The sequence below is a fragment of the Dreissena polymorpha genome, chromosome 6 (assembly GCF_020536995.1).
Source record: "Dreissena polymorpha isolate Duluth1 chromosome 6, UMN_Dpol_1.0, whole genome shotgun sequence".
In the NCBI taxonomy this organism is placed as follows: domain Eukaryota; kingdom Metazoa; phylum Mollusca; class Bivalvia; order Myida; family Dreissenidae; genus Dreissena; species Dreissena polymorpha.
This window is the reverse complement of record NC_068360.1, coordinates 108,662,711-108,681,806: the sequence shown is the minus strand read 5'-3', so window position 1 is coordinate 108,681,806 and position 19,096 is coordinate 108,662,711.

Here is a 19,096-nt window from a genome sequence, read left to right as displayed (position 1 = left end):
GAAATCGTGGTTATGAATATACGTATATTTGCGTCTGCAAATGGAATATACGTGGCCGCCCTTGAAACTATTACCTCAAGTCAAAGCCAACGTATTGCTCGATACCTTTTAGCTAATGATAAGTGGAAAATTCTGTTTTACAAATATGTATATGAATATGCATTCATAAATATATAGTGTTTGTGTATAACGTTTAATAGAACGCGGCGTTAAATCTGCTCAATAACCACCCTAGTGGAAACCTACACTGGACACATTGATAATACACCAACATTATTTCATTAAAATTTATTATATATCCTTACACAGATATACGTTTTATTTTAAATAAGGATGAAGTGATATAGTATTCTTGATAATATATTATAACCGATTTGATAAGTTACGAATGCAGACCTATTTGAATACTAACAATAATGGGATAAGTAAACCGAGTAGTCATACGCGCATACGAACGCCAATAACGTACCTAATCTTATTGTCATGATTACGTCATAGAACGCGTCGTTAAATTATCTGAACAACCAATCTACGGTTTACCTACATTGAGAATGATCTGAAGCAGGAAAGTAGAGCACATCGCTTAATCATTGTTAATAAGTCAAGTCGAGAATTTATTATATAAGAGATACACATTTCTTCACACATGATTATTGTCAAGCCATAAAGCCCAGTGTATGCTCGATAATAAGTTAAAACCGATTTGATAAGTAACGATTGTAGATCTATTTTTAAAATAACAAGACTACAAAGAGACACCGAGTAATTAACAAACGACACATCATTTCTGTATTTTATTGCAAACAACGACGTCATGAAAATATTAAAACAAATATATTATGCGCTTTTGTACGCATCGCTTAGTAGATAACTCGAAAACTTGCGACAGCCTTGGTCATTCTTTGAAACATTCAAATGTATCCTTCATTACCGGAGAAGGTTGTTCACACCGTGTTGCAAGAACTTTCTGACAGGAGCAAATCGTTCACACCTGATGATTGCTATGAACGGATTAAGAGAGTGTTTTCTCAAAACAATGTCAATGAACCGAATCCGCTTGGCGTAAATTTGAACAATTACTCCCTCTTTCTTTTGTTTAGTGTATTGTCTAAAATATAATTAGTTTTTATTTTAAACGAATAATGCTACAATTTTACAGAATATTACACTTAAACTTAATTATTATGCCACGTATTGATGTCAACGACTTATACTTGCCCTTATGGTGAACCATTTAATTATTTTTTCCAAATCATCAATTATCTAAACCTCGAAAACACGAGGCATTTGATAACTAAAGCATTAAAGTCTTCCTGACATTAACCCCTAGTTAAATTCGTTTTACTTAATTGTATCGTCTTGTAAAATAAATTTAATAAACACATATGTGTTGTTTTGCACAAATAGACCTAACATTGGAAAGTCGTTCTTCTACAATGATTTACAATGATTCGTTCTATACCCACCATTCATTTTAGTTATTTATTTCTTAATTGTTTGTTGGCGTCGCACTGAAGTGCGGCGACTCGTATGTAATACGTTATTTTTTCGATAATGGGAGGAGAAATTATTTTACGGATCAATGTATATATTTTTTTTGGTCAAAATATCTTGCATAGTGGTGATTTTTTGTGTAAATTGGTATAAATAAGTACTGCATTTGTGCTTATTACATTTACTAAAACATGTATTGCCAATAATGCAAAGCTAATTCTTTAATTAATAACTGATCACAGGGACTAGGCAATAATAAAAGATCACAGGGACTTGGCAAATACGCGAACCGGTGAAACTTTCTGGTTTCGTATAAAAACAAAATATAATCAAAATATATTTATTTTGTGGTCTTTCTAACAATAGCGCAGACTTTTGCTGTTCGAGTTTTGGTTAACGCGTATTTTCTTCAATTTTACAAGACGACAGCGATTACACGGTTTATTGCTTTATTGATAACCGTTACACTACAGTCACTTATTAATATCTTAGTTAGAAGGTGATTATTCGAGCGGTTCCGTAATGTAGTGGATACACGCTCGCTTCACATGTGAGAGGCCCAAGGTTCGAGCCCCAGTATAATCAAATTATTTTATTCGTGTTCTATGTTAACTTTTTTTTTGATGTAGACATTTTAGTTTAAATAAATATGCTGTTTTATTGTAACTATTATTTATTATGCCCATGAAAATATATGTGTGAGAGGGTTGGGGGGTTCGTAAACACATTCAAACTTTTATAGTGTTTTCATATCAATTAGTACTCAAACCCTATCGTAAATGAGCAACGTAAGAATAAGTTCAAAATCATCTCCCCTTGGAGTTGAGAAAAATATGAAAATACGCTTACAATATGAAGCAGATTTTTTTCACAGTTCTGTTCCATTAATGAAAACTGCACACGGATGCCAGTAAAAAAAGGAAACCAATGTAAATAAAATGAACTATTAAATATTTGGGGGTTACACGACACAATCATAGATAATGGTTATTTGGGGGTTATAACACAAACTCATAGATAATGGTTATAACAGTATCTTTTTCTATTTTGTTAAAAATAATCGGCCAATATATTAATATTTACAGTAGAAACAAAAATCGTTCCATGTAACTTTATTGAGTGCCTTTTACAGTGAAATTCCCGACGCCCTTTGATGCTTTGCATCAATACTTACCTTGTCAATAATTGTGAGGCGTTTGCTGTTTTTAAATGTGGAATAAAACCAACTTTTGACATTCGCATTATTTTTTGATAAGCATTCCTTTTATGTGGTGTCATGCATTAGATAAGGTAATACGGTTATTAACTTAAATACATACATTTCGGATGTTCACACAACTTTACACTATGTATATATTTGGAGTTTCAATAATGTTATTTCGAACATTCAATTATAATTTCACAATTAGGGATTTATATAATGATAAAGAGTTTATTTCAACATTCATTTGGCTTTAAGCTCTTGATTACACATATATAACAACAAAGTATATACACAGATGGTCAATGACGTACAGAATTTTTAACAGAACCAAGAAAAAAGTCTTAATACAAAAATGTGTATATAACCTGAATCTAGATAAAATTGTTTATAAAAAAAATGTGTTTACAACCTGAACCTAGATGAATGTCTTTATACAAAAAAATTGTATATACTGTATCGTACTTTGTGTTTTTATATAGAAAAGATAAATAAATGTTATTACATTATTATTATTATTATTATTATTATTATTATACCGGATTTATATAGCGCCCTTTTCATGCAAGAGTGCACGTTCAAAGGCGCTTTACATCAGAACATTTTCCGTATCGCAGATACGAATACATTTTGCAACACTGTTTCAAAAGAAATCGATCAAAACTACTTGATTATACTATAAAACTACTCTATTATACTACAAGTACTACGTAAAACATACACAGTAACCATAGATTAGAAAGATCAACAAGACACTATAAAACTACCCTATGTGTATAGCTATAAGACAATGAATGAAACAATAAAATAAGTACTACGTAAAACAAAAAAAATAATTATGCTTACTTTAAAAGGTTTAATTCAAGTTCTTGATGATTGAGATTTTATATAATGAATTGAATACACCACTGCTTATATTTCATAAGATAGGAGGAAGAGGTGAGTTTTCAGTGCCTTTTTGAATGAATTCAGTGTTGAAGAACCTCGAATGTTTGATGGAAGTGAGTTCCAGAGTTTGGGAGCAGCGTACATGAAACTTCGCTCTCCGTATGATACGGATTTAATCTTCGTTGGACTCACTAATGAAGTCGCTTCGTTCTTTGATCTTAAGTTTCGCCTTGGTTAGACTTCAAGTAGATTTTTCAGATATACAGGCGATTGTCCATTTAAGGCTTTGAACGCATTGGTAAGTTTTTTGAAGTGGATTATTTTTTCTACTGGCAGCCAGTGTAATTCTTTTAGGATCGGTGTTATGTGACAATAGCGGGATGTTCTTGTGATAACACGCGCCGCAGTGTTTTGAACATTTTGTAGTTTCTTGATAGCTGATGTTTGTGTTCCCTACAGCAGTGCATTGCAATAGTCTAGCCGAGACGTGATAAGTGAATTGACCAATGATTTTGTGGCATTTGGTGTAAGATATTGCCTGATGTGACATATTTGCCTAATCTGACCGAAACATGATCTACTTATAGCATTAATATGGTGTTCCATGTTCATTTTTGAATCAAACCAAGCAACGAGATTTCGTACGTATTGCGATGGTTTAATTGTCGAGTCCACTACTTTAATAGTTAACCCACCTACGTACTTGATGTTGTTTTGACAAGAAAATACTATGACCTCGGTTTTGTCGGTGTTAAGTTTGAGCATATTTGTATTCATCCACGAGATGATATCGTGGAGACACTTTTCAACTCGATTTAGTGTTTCGTCTTGGGATGCTCCATCGGTGGGTTCAAAGGAAAGGTAGAGCTGCGAGTCATCAGCGTAGAAGTGATGTCCGAGTCCATGTTTTTTGCAAATTTCCCCAACAGGTTTAGTATACATAGTATAAAATTTTGGGCCTAACACAGATCCCTGGGGTACGCTGAAGGTCAGCAGCATTGGTTCTGATACCTTGCCGTCAATGCTCACCGTTTGGAAGCGGTCAGATAGGTAGGAAGCTACCCACTGTAGTGGTTGTTCAGCAAAGCCGAACTGTTGTTCGAGGCGGCTTAAAAGGGTTATGTGGTCGATGGTGTCAAAAATGGCAGAGAGATCCAGCATAACAAAGACAGTGACCTTTTTCTTATCTAATGATTGTAGGACATCGTTTTGAACTTTTAATAAAGCTGTTTCTGTTGAGTGAAACTTTCTGTATGCAGACTGATTTTCTGAATTTAAATTGTTTGCTGTCAAATGTTCATCTATACTTTTGCTGACAACTTTCTCCAATAATTTTGAAACATATGGCAGATTCGAAACCGGGCGATAGTTTTGTAGTGTTTCTTTATCTAAGATGGGCTTTTTTAATAAAGGTCTTATACGTGATGTTTTAAAGGATCTTGGCATAACTTGCTGTTTCCATCGAAAGATTGATGATTTTTGTCAGTATTGGTAGCAGTTCAGTTTTGCATTCTTTCAGGAGCCAAGTTGGAATAGGGTCAAGCTCGCAAGATTTATTTGGGGATTGCATAATGATTTTTTAAACTTCTTCCTCAGTTGTCGGACGGAAATGTGTCAAACTGCATGTTTCTGCTGTTGGGTTATTATCACTACTATGTTTTGGATTTGCTTGAGATAGGGCATGTTCAGAGATATCTTTTCTGATACCTTCATTTTTATTTATGAAAAACGTATTGAAATCTTGTGCTAACTCATCGGATGTTTTGCCAGACGGGAGAGCTATTTCAGATGGGCCATCTAGTAAGTGTTTTGTGATTTTGTGCATGCTCTTTTGATCACGGCCACAGGATGTTACTTCATCTGAATAAAAATCTACGCGTGTTTTTTTCAACATTTTGTTCATTTTGGCGCAGTGGTTTCTATTAATTTCATGATCAATAGTGAGTCTCGATTTTAGTCATTTTCTTTCCAAATTTCGTTTGATATGTTTAGTGTCATGAAGCTCATCTGTGTACCACGGGCAAGTCGGCCGCAGGGTTATAGATTTTGTTCTTAGTGGAGCATGTTTGTCTACCAAAGATAAAAGTTTAGTATCATAAGTTTGGACATGGGTTGCAGGGTCATCTATATTTTCAAATTGTATTTCTGACTCTGTGATATCCTGTTTAAATGTTTCAATATTGATCTCTCGTAGCTTCCGAAAGGTTACAGTTTTTCTTACCGGAGCTGGTTTTGATGCTCTTGCATTAAAGATGACGGCATAATGGTCTTTAGAAATGTTTCCTGAGCCGACTGAAAGTCCAGTATCGGTAACAACTACATGGAAGCAACTATTGATAATATAAGTCAGCTCTCCATTTAAAAGCGTTAAACACAGAAATATATAGATTTCGTACATTTTGTTTCATTGTCTATAAGTGGTCACTAAACTTGATAATTTTTTGTTCTTCCAGTAATATTTATTTATATACTTCTTACGTTAATAAATAAACATTGGTCGTGTTGGGCAATTCCCTTGACCAGGTTTGCGAAAACATATCAGATAATCGTTGTTTTGATATGTATAAAATATATAAATATCTCTACCCCTTGAAAAAGCATACTTCGCTAAATCCTAATTTGTCTAAAAATTCCTTCAGAGATTTAACCCAAGACTTGTTTTCTGGATAGATATCATGATTATGTAATAACATATCATAAACGACTGTTATGTACTTGACAGCATCTTATTGTTATATTTTTTAAACCAGTACTTTGAAACACTGATGATACGTTTATTTATTAACGGCACACGTCCAAGTTCCCAATAAAAACAAAATTATTTTGTGTTTGCAACCTCACACCTAACACTTGTTAACAGTATCGTATATTTATTATTTCGATCTGATAACTATTATATATGCTATTTCTAAAAAATAATAAAACATGAATCGTCCGTTTACATTGTAAAATTTAAAAACAATTAAACTTTAATGGTAGAAGCAACAGCTTCAATAGCTTAAAAATCGCCATGTCCACGCTTGACGAAATTTGTTTAGCTACTCTATATTGTAATAAAAAATGATTTATTTGATTCGTTCACGTAATCAGGTGGGTCATATAAGTGTACTTTCATGCAACGTTTGATATAAACATTTCACCTGGATTAAGGATCTAACAACTACTCAGTTAAAGCTCTATTGGTAAATCGAACCAGTCTTAAAATTGTTAAAGTAGTAGTAGTTGTTGTTGTAGTGGTAGTTGTAGTAGTCGAAGAACATATTGGCTTATCAAACCCAAGTTATATCAGGACAGAAGTTATTGTCATAATACGATAGTCCTATACTTTATATAATTAACCAGTTATATTCAATACGCGTAATGCTATTAATGACCTCATTATACTCAGTATATGCATTTGTTAATATAAGTGAAATATATAATACAAGGAGATAATAAATAATATGTCTAATAAAAATGATGACAATCATTAGTGTTACTATTCGCTGCTATTTTATTGAAGACAAATTACATTAGATACTATCAATATGATTATGGTTAAAATTATATTATATTATTTACTTAATAATATAAGTTAAAAAGAAAATTATAATGTACAAGAGATAGATTTATGAAATACATTTTTATTTTCAAGTAAAAATTTAACGTTTAGTTCGTTTACCCAAAGTGTATGACACACTAATACTTAGCTATTCTACAACCTATTTTAGGATAACATCGAACAATAAAATGAAAATGCAATAATTATAACACGAAACTGGGTTACGTAAATTACTCGGTAATAGTTGACACTCTCACAACATAGTATTGTAGTTCGGAAAATATTGTTCAATAAGAAGCCATGAAGCGCTAATCGGTCGCATGTAATTTATTGGAACACTTCAGCAAATTAATATATTACAGAAGAGCGAGAATGACGTTATAATTTCCCATGACAAAAGTTACCTTGATACAACTTGGCTTACTTATACAAGGCCAGGTAAGAATTATGAACGACTATTTGTCAACGGAGGTCACATGTCAGATTGTGGTACCAAAAAAAAAGAACAAAACTTTAAATTATTATACTACACAGGACGTGAAATGGAATTTAGTCAAAACAATAAGCTATAACATATATATTTAAGTAAGTTGTAATTCAATCCCGGCCGCTATTAATCTGTTCGTCTGTGTGTTTTGCCACACAAAAACAATATTCTTGGAAAAACCTCATAACGGATGCATGCGATTTAATTCGCATTGTTTTACTTTTTTCATACAAGAATGCGCGAAAACATGTCAGGGTAAAATGGGGTTAATAGCAACATTGTTCGCCAATACATATTTTTATCGATAACAAATACGCAGGCAAAAACATATTCTTGATTGCTGGTCATATTTCACATTTCATATTCCCAATATGTTTGAATTATTTGAGGAAATAAATATTTAAACCTGCCATGTTTCGTATTGTTTCTTATTGAATAACTTCTTTTTTTAATTTAACGTATGTGGGTTTTAAACAAAAACCGAGCTAATGTCGTAATGGTAGAGCTGAACGGCCTTATTCATATAGTCATTAAAAATAACATATTATTGACACAGACTACCATTTAGTGTAATTACTCCCGTTTGCCAATGCTGAAATGTTAACATTTAATTATTATGAATACTATTACACGTAATTCATTATTAGATTTAGTGCACGTTATCATGTAAAGTGTTCTACGTGAATAATATTGTTTTCGGAGTCCATTCGTACATTGTCGAACGTATGCTAAACATGTCGAAATCTGCGGTTTTATAACTCATTTTAGCTTCACTGGTTTGATTAAAAAAATTATCACACATACAATATTTTTACAAAATTTCCAGTAAACGCCTTAAAACCAGTATTACAAACAAATATTTACTGTATATAATTTATATAGAGAAATACCCAGGGGTTGAAACGTACGGTGGGTTATTGAATTTTCGCGCCATAAACCACTTACATGCGGCGGAATATGTTCAGGTTGCATACTTGATATCTTAAAATCAATGACAAAAGTTATTCTTTTGAGAGAGCTTTCTCTATAATCTCTATCATCATCAAATGATTGTAAGTTAAGAACTGTTATTTTGCAAGGATTCCTTTCCACGTGTTATCGTTAATTTTTCGCCTTGAAATAAGTGCACGTTCCCATTCCGGATGTCGCAGAATATATTCTGGATAACGCAGAATTATAATTTGATTGCGCTCACTAATTGTGTAAACGTCGTTACGGTAGCGTTGCTGTCGTGTACACTCCATTAACAAATCAAATACTTTGGTGACAATTCGGTTCAGTGATATAGTTAGTGAGTCATAAACCATTTATGCACTCGACATATATGAAACTATATCGGTTTAAGGTATACATCCACAAGATAACATTACTCAAATTCTTACTGCATACATGGTAATCATGATGCCACTACTGGTGATTCGTTAGTTCATGCGTATTGATAAAATTCATGCCACTGACTCAGTTGGTGCATCTTTCTATACATCTAATATGAACATCTAAAAAAGGCTGTAATACGCTTTACTCATTAAATCTGTGTGACTTATGCCTACATAACAATAGCATATAAAGAATAAAACGGTAATATGACTTATTGCACAGCTGAAGGAATTATATAAAGATGATAATTGAAGCAATCGGCAATTCATGACTTGGATGTCTGGTTACTTGTATTGAAATACCTATCAGCATCATGGTGGTTTCGTATTTCATGTAAATGCAATAATGGGGCGACTTTTGCGCTCGGTCGATTGTAAGAGGTGTTTGGCCACATATTTTGTCACATTGTAAACTGCATCTATCTTACTTTAATGTTACTATTGACTTAAATGTGGTACCTCATCACACGGGAATGTGCAGAATGTGTGAGTTTGCAGTTTGTTAATCACATTAATATTTTTCTGTCAATGTGGCTACAGAGTTTTCCCATGCACTTATTTGTGATGCGTTCTTGAACAATATTAATAGGGTATATGAACGTATGCTTACGGCAGTTAAACGTTAATACTGAACATTTTAAATATAAACAAGCAGACAAAAAACAGATACAAGCATCTCAGAAATCAAACATAGCATAGCTACTGAATTGTTGATAGTAGATAAAGATTGCTTTTATATTCTGTAAATGTCATATTTCAATTAGCATAAACCAGTTGATACGTAATCTTCAAAAAATCATATATACTGATTGGTTTTAACATGTAAAAATGATAGAGATACATTACAGCGACTTTCAAATCTAAAAATAAAAAACACATTGTTAAAAGTATTGATAGCTCAAAGGGACAATAAATAAACATTTTAAGTGAACTATTTGACCTCTGTTCTTCATCCAGATCTATTTTTCACACGAGAAACCAGAATAGTAAATCGCCCAACGCACCACGCAAGCACGGCATTAACGTGCTCGACGCTGTCAAGTCAGTATAAAATCTAATCAGGTATGAGATTATACGTCTTCAGATATACGCCGTAGCAAATGTCGTGGAAACTTTAGCGTTGTCTTGACATTAACCTGTTTATACCATGTCCAGACACAATTCAAGAGGTATGTTTGTTTTATACGGAAGTTTCCAATGATTAATATTGATTTCTATACACATTTTGCATTTGTTGAAAAACATACTTTTTAGACCAAAACGCATGTGTCGAAATATTTTTTGATGGATAGATACCACAATACCCGTTATTCTATGTAACTACATATGTGTTTGCTTATATATATATATATATATATATTTTAAACTCTTTCAGGGTGTATGAACCATTACACATAGCACTTGCACATCCGCAAGTGCAACTAACGAAACTTGTGTTTTTATTTTGCAAATACACTTCTTCCGTTGAAAGATCTTTATGTTTACATAATCTTTGAGAAAAGAAGTCTGACAGCAACACGTTGTGGCAGAATTATTGCCCTCTATCTTAATCTCTTATAAGTGAATATGGTCCCAAAATAATGTTTTCTCAAGTCCTCTTTAATTACCAAACAAAGCTCTTTAAAAACTATCTCCGTCGAATATACTGAACCAGTAAATGGGACGAAATTGGACAGAATACTGGTCGCATGGCTGTTTCCGTTATATACATCAGTAACTATATATTTAAAATGTAAGTTTCAATTATGAAACATTAATGTGTCACATATACTTATATTTGTTCAGACATGGACAATCAACGTCATATTCTAACACGGCACGCGACTTGTTTTCTATAGACAAAGAAGGAAATCAAGTGTGTGTTATTCTGCAATAACTTATGGGCGGAGCTTAATGTTTCAAAATAGTTCCGAATATATAAAGAAAATATTGCAGTAAAATGCACGTGCTAAAACCTGCTCTAAAAGAAATGTAATAAATGTAGCATGTATATAAATTTAATGAAACAACAAATTGTATAATTATTTGGTGATAAGTGGCATAACCACGCCTACAAAGAATGTCATTCAGGAAACGTAATTCAGAAAACATTTATAGCCTGTCAGCTTTTCAGTTGCATCAATAAACGTGACGTCATTAAGTTTCTACGATTGTTGTTTTCAATGAAAGTGACGTCATTTGCAAAATATTTATGAATGAAAACGACGTCATATGTTTGTACAATTCAATGACGTCACTAAATAGTGAACTTTGTACTAAGAAGGGCGGAGTATTGAACAATATAGTTCACGTCCTAAAGCTTGAACCAAATCAATCAGAATCGTGTTAGAATCGAAATAATATTTTTCTATGATGGTTTGTTGTCAAATAACCAACAGTAAGTTGTATAGATGCGTGTTATCAAATCACTCGTGCTTCGCACTCGTGATTTAATTCCTACGCATCTATACTCCTTACTGTGGGTTAATCGACAACAAACCATGATATAAAACTATTATTTGTTAATTCTACAACGATATCAACAGGCGGGCATTATTCTGTCCAATTTTGTGGGTAAATGCTCGTTATGGAGTGTTTTCTGACTGCGATAATTTATACCATTAGTCTTTGTTACCGTTGTAGAATATGAAGTTGATTTGTCAGTGTCTGAACAAATATAAGTATATGTGACACATTAATTGTTCATAATTGAAATTTACATTTTAATTATATTATTACTGAATGGTTGTCTCATACGCAAGAGTGTATATCAGTGCCTAATAAATCCATAGCAAAATAAATGGTATAGTTTCACTGAAGAAAACACTATTTCACAAGAACTTTCACAAACTACATCATATTGTGAGTACAATAAGCAACCTAATGAAATTATTACCGACCATATTGCCCAATGCATAAAGTTAAATATAATAGTCAATATTACTGACAAGAAATTGCCATCACTTTACTGGATACCTAAATTACATAAGACGCCATATAAAAGTCGTTTTATCGCTAATTCAGTATCTTGTACCACCAAACAATTATCAGTGTATCTTACATCTGCATTGAGTGCTATTAGATATCATATAGCTAAATTTTGTAATAAAGTTTATGAAAATAGTAATATTAACCTATTTTGGTCAATAAAAAACACCTTAGAAGTTATTGATAAAATTGAAAATAAAAAATATAAGGTGTCACAGGTAAGTACTTATGATTTTTCGACACTATATACAACGCTTCCTCACGCTTTAATAAAATCCAAACTTGTTTATTTGATTGAAAAAACTTTTGCTAGAGAGAAATGTTTGTATCTAGCTTTAAACACTAAAACAGCTTTTTTTACTAATCAGATATTAGATAATTACATCATTTGGACTGGTCTTGACTTTTGTGCAGCACTTACTTTTCTTTTGGATAACTTGTTTGTTGAATTTAATGGTAAAATATTTAAACAAATTATTGGCGTTCCTATGTGTACTAATTGTGCGCCACTTATAGCTGACCTTTTTTTATATTGTTATGAAAGCGAATTTATGTTAGAATAATCTAAAACTAAGCATGTAGATTTGATTAATTGTTTTAACCTTACTAGTAGATACATTGATGACATACTTAATTTAGATAATCCATTATTTGAACAATATATTCACAAAATCTACCCAAAAGAACTTGTCTTAAATAGATCATGTATATCCAATACAGACGCTGCGTATTTAGACTTACATTTAACTATTAATAATAATTTGATCAAAACTAGTTTATACGACAAACGGAACGATTTTAACTTTGAAATTGTGAATTTTCCGTTTCTAGATGGCAACATCCCTAAAGGACCTTCCTATGGTATTTACATTTCGCAGTTGGTACGTTATGCCAGAGCATGTTCGTGTATTAAAGATTTTAATGATCGTAATCTAATATTAACTAAAAAATTGCTAAAACAAGGCTTTTTGTATCATAAACTAAGAAATAAATTTGCTAGATTTTACTCTAAGTATGGTGATTTAATTTCTAAATATAATGTTTCTTTAAAATGGCATTTAAATAATGGAATTTCCCATCCATCATTTTACGGAGATGTTTTGAAGCGTGTCCGCAAATTAAAATATGTTAAACCAAATGTTCATATTAAACTTTCCTATTTAATTAACTTGTTTTTATCAAAAGGATCCGATGCTTATGTACTTAAAAACTCGTGTTTGATGGTTTTCGATTCACTATATCTTTCTTCCCTTAAAATTTGGAATCATTAGTGATATTATAGGCATTTTTCACTGTTGAATAAAATTGTGTCATTGTGTCGTATGAACAAATCTGCATGAATACTACATTATAGGCATTTTTCACTGTTGAATAAAATTGTGTCATTGTGTCGTATGAACAAATCTGCACGTAAACTACATTTGGACTCAAATCGTACATCAAATCATTTCTGTCTTCAGTTGTCAAAACACCTATATACTGTTTGATTCCAATAATGTTGCTTTAATGGAATTACCACTTTTATTCATTTGCTTCTTAATATTAAATCAACTTGTTTTATTAGTAGCACAGCCCCATTAATATTTTTATTTAGTACTGCCCTTGGAATTTGTTTACGTCATTATGTCATTATGGATTTTTGTGACGTCATACGACCGACTTTCCTAGTTGTAATCTACATGCATAGGCCATTGGGTTTATAACGTTCCATTTTATTTATATTTTCTATTTGATAGTCCTTTCTTGTTTGATTTAATTATTTTTAATTTGTTTAGCAGTCACATAAACAGCCAAGCTATGTAATATGGAATTTTTACACCCATTATTGCTGCTTCTTCCTGTATTTGCGCGATGATTATCTGAGATATTAATTCTATGATTCTATATTCTCAAATCTTTTCTATAAAGAAGGAATGTAGTTGACAATTGTTAATAGTTTTATTTGATCGTTCGTCAAAAAGTTGTAATTCTGTTACTCTTGTATCTTCAATGCAATTGAGTAATTAAATAGTAATTAAATTGAATGCGTTTTAATACCCTTTTATTATTGTTTAATTTGAGTTCCAATGCTATGACGTTAAATTTTATTTACACTTAAATGTATTATGAATATTGCTGGGCCAAGTGTGAGGTTGAGCGCTCTATAACCAGGTTTAAACCCCCAATGCTTTGCATTGACCGTTCCAAGGCGGTGACCCCAGCTTTATTCATATTTTGTGTTTATGTTGGTTTGTATTGTGCTGTTTTGTACTGTTTTGGCAATCGGTCACTTGCCTTAAATAAAGGACCAACTAATTGTTTTTAATGAAAATTCAATACTGCTCCAGCAGCTGGAGTTTCACTTCTTTATATTGCATTGCACAACAGTTTGATGTGTGCTGCGTGGATGCAGTAGCGTGTATCCCCGTACATATCTTCGATGTTGTTATATTTTCAGCCTTCAGACGCTGGTGGCGGTATTGTGTTTTTATTATTTTTTAAGAAACCTTGTTTAAGACCTTTCTTATACTTAGATTCTTATACATTCTCTGTACTTATAAAGTAAACGTGTATGTTCATCAATTGAGAGTTCTGCAGGTTATACTGAATTTTACAGATCATTATCTGACAAGCTGCCTCTTACTCTTTTATGTATGTTGACTTGGCAATGTGTATTAATGTGATTATAAGATTGGTGGTTTCGCCAAATAAATAACCTATGGACAGATTGATTACAAAAAACCCGAAAGTTGTTCTCTCACCATTGAGAATTCCGATTACACGTAGTATTCATTTGCCGTTAAATTATAGACAAATACTTTTTTATAAACCTACAGGCAAATTAAGTTTACTTCGAACATCTTTCATTGGAGGTACAATGCGGCTGGGTTCTAGTTCGCAGCGTTATTTAGCTCCGTGTAATCGGTATCCTACAATAAATAAGTGCAACTCCAGGAAGTGTTTATGTTGCAAGTTTTTAAATATGTCCTCTTTTATTCTTTCATCGGTTAATAACCGCAAATTTTCAGTTAATATTAAATCCGATGTCTCATGAAATTCTATGCATGTGGTTTATGTTATTGCTTGAAATGTACACTGTTGTGGTGCGCAATACGTTGGGCAGACGGGTAGATCACTTAAAACACGTTTTAGGGAACTTTTTTTTTTTAAATTAAAACAACAATAAATTTTATAACAGTTACTTCATTTACCAGCACTTTAATAAAACAGGTCATAGCGTAACAAATATTTCAATTCAACCTGTGGAGCAACTTATTTTTAATAATAGTACTTCAAGTCAGTGCCAATTAAAAGCAAGGTGCATGTCAGAATTTGAATGGATTAAACGTTTGCAATCAGCTTACCCGCTTGGATTAAATGATAATATTCTAAATGTTGGAACTATTTCTAAAAATAAATCGATTAACTCATTTTCTCTGTTTAGTAAACGTCTAAGAAATAAACGTTCACATGGCATTAGGAAAAATGGTAACTTTAGGCGTAAATTTAAACGTCTGCTTTCTTTAAATGATTGCTACACAGTATTACAAAATGGGGGTAAACATAAATTACTAAGTGCACTTTGCTCTCTTTCTGTTTCTTCGTTGGCACATATTGATAAGGAATGTAAACTTATTTTACTTCAATCTGACCCTCTATATGAATGTGCTTGTATTATTGAATCTTTCACTGACTACTATCTTAAACCTTTTATTGAAAATGTACTTAACAAAACTAGAAATCGTATCAAAATTGAGTTTTGTAACAAAGGTCTTGATTTAATTGACCTTCCTAAAATATTCAATGATAAAAATGAACGTCGGTTGATTCCCCCTTATTTCCGCAATACTGAATCACCACTTATTTGCTACAAATATAGTAAACCTGTAAGAAGTATCGTTTTTAATTATAATTCTATTTCCACAGATATAAATGTAATAAGAAATTGTCCTACATTATGTGACTGTACTAGTTCTAAATATATATATGGTCCAGTTGGACATGTTATTACTGGGGACCTTACTTTCATTCAAAATAAAAACCTTAGAAATTTGCTACGCAGAGGCCCTAAGTACAGACTGCATATTCCTGTTGATTTTGATGACTGCATTAAGAATATCGTAACATCCTTACATGATTATTGCACTAAATGGTGCAGGAAGGAAAATGCTGAAATTACTGCACTCAATGATTGGAAAACAAAAATATTTAGTATGGCCATGAATAAAATATGTTTTTATGATACACATCCTTTGGCCCTTCCACATTCACCTAAATTTAATAAACAAAATCTCTGTAAATTGCTTGAAGACTTAACATCTAAATTCGTCTTAGTTCCTGCTGATAAGGCTGCTAATAATGTTATCATAATATGACGAGTGTTTTATGTTCAAACTATTTCACAAGAACTTTCACAAACTACATCATATTGTGAGTACAATAAGCAACCTAATGAAATTTTTACCGACCATATTGCCCAATGCATAAAGTTAAATGTAATAGTCAATATTACTGACAAGAAATTGCCATCACTTTACTGGATACCTAAATTACATAAGACGCCATATAAAAGTCGTTTTATCGCTAATTCAGTGTCTTGTACCACCAAACAATTATCAGTGTATCTTACATCTGCATTGAGTGCTATTAGATATTATATAGCTAAATTTTGTAATAAAGTTTATGAAAATAGTAATATTAACCTATTTTGGTCAATAAAAAACACCTTAGAAGTTATTGATAAAATTGAAAATAAAAAATATAAGGTGTCACAGGTAAGTACTTATGATTTTTTGACACTATATACAACGCTTCCTCACGCTTTAATAAAATCCAAACTTGTTTCTTTGATTGAAAAAACTTTTGCAAGAGAGAAATGTTTGTATCTAGCTTTAAACACTAAAACAGCTTTTTTTACTAATCAGATATTAGATAATTACATCATTTGGACTGGTCTTGACTTTTGTGCAGCACTTACTTTTCTTTTGGATAACTTGTTTGTTGAATTTAATGGTAAAATATTTAATCAAATTATTGGCGTTCCTATGGGTACTAATTGTGCGCCACTTATAGCTGACCTTTTTTTATATTGTTATGAAAGCGAATTTATGTTAGAATTATTTAAAACTAAGCATGTATATTTGATTAATTGTTTTAACCTTACTAGTAGATACATTGATGACATACTTAATTTAGATAATCCATTATTTGAACAATATATTCACAAAATCTACCCAAAAGAACTTGTCTTAAATAGATCGTGTATATCCAATACAGACGCTGCGTATTTAGACTTACATTTAACTATTAATAATAATTTGATCAAAACTAGTTTATACGACAAACGGGACGATTTTAACTTTGAAATTGTGAATTTTCCGTTTCTAGATGGCAACATCCCTAAAGGACCTTCCTATGGTATTTACATTTCGCAGTTGGTACGTTATGCCAGAGCATGTTCGTGTATTAAAGATTTTAATGATCGTAATCTAATATTAACTAAAAAATTGCTAAACAAGGCTTTTTGTATCATAACCTAAATTAAAATATGTTAAACCAAATGTTCATATTAAACTTTTCAATTTAATTAACTTGTTTTTATCAAAAGGATACGATGCTTATGTACTTAAAAACACCTGTTTGATGGTTTTCGATTCACTATATCTTTCTTCCCTTAAAATTTGGAATCATAAGGGATATTATAGGCATTTTTCACTGTTGAATAAAATTGGTGTCATTGTGTCGTATGAACAAATCTGCATGAATACTACATTATAGGCATTTTTCACTGTTGAATATAATTGTGTCATTGTGTCGTATGAACAAATCTGCACGTAAACTACATTTGGACTCAAATCGTACATCAAATCATTTTCTGTCTTCAGTTGTCAAAACACCTATAGACTGTTTGATTCCAATAATGTCGCTTTAATAGAATTACCATTTTTATTCATTTGCTTCTTAATATTAAATCACCTCAACTTGTTTTATTAGTAGCACAGCCCCATTAATATTTTTATTTAGTACTGCCCTTGGAATTTGTTTACGTCATTATGTCATTATGGATTTTTGTGACGTCATACGACCGACTTTCCCAGTTGTAATCTACATGCATAGGTCATTGGGTTTATAACGTTCCATTTTATTTAAATTTTCTCTTTGATAGTTGTTTCTTAATTGATTTAATTATTTTTAATTTGTTTAGCAGTCACATAAACAACCAAGCTATGTAATATGAAATTTTTACACCCATTATTGTTGCTTCTTCCTGTATTTGCGCGATGATTATCTGAGATATTAACTCTATGATTCTATATTCTCAAATCTTTTCTATAAAGAAGGAATGTAGTTGACAATTGTTAATAGTTTTATTTGATCGTTCGTCAAAAAGTTGTAATTCTGTTACTCTTGTATCTTCAATGCAATTGAGTAATTAAATAGTAATTAAATTGAATGCGTTTTAATTCCCTTTTATTATTGTTTAATTTGAGTTACAATGCTATGACGTTCAATTTTATTTACACTTAAATGTATTATGAATATTGCTGGGCCAAGTGTGAGGTTGAGCGCTCTATAACCATGTTTAAACTCCCAATGCTTTGCATTGACCGTTCCAAGGCGGTGACCCCAGCTTTATTCATATTTTGTGTTTATGTTGGTTTGTATTGTGCTGTTTTGTACTGTTTTGGCAATCGGTCACTTGCCTTAAATAAAGGACCAACTAATTGTTTTTAATGAAAATTCAATACTGCTCCAGCAGCTGGAGTTTCACTTCTTTATAATGTATAAAATGTTGATAAACCATACTAAATTCAAGCAGTAAATTCAAGTAATCAATGCCTGACGTTGTAAAGGTATGTAAAATACAAAAGGGCTCTAAATAGTAGAAATAATAAACTGTAAACAAGACAATACGAGACTCGAGTAGTTGTTGTTAATAAATTGATAATGTTGTCGATACCCGATCAAACTTGTATGTTCATCGATAGGTAAAATATGTACTTCAATATCACATCATATTTCAAAACAAACACAGTTTCGGTGTTAATTTATTTGAAAACATTATTCATAGATGAGTTTTGTTATCCAAATTTGCATAACATATAGTGTATTATTAAAAATTTCGATAATTTGAAAATAGTATACGAACTAAAAATAATATT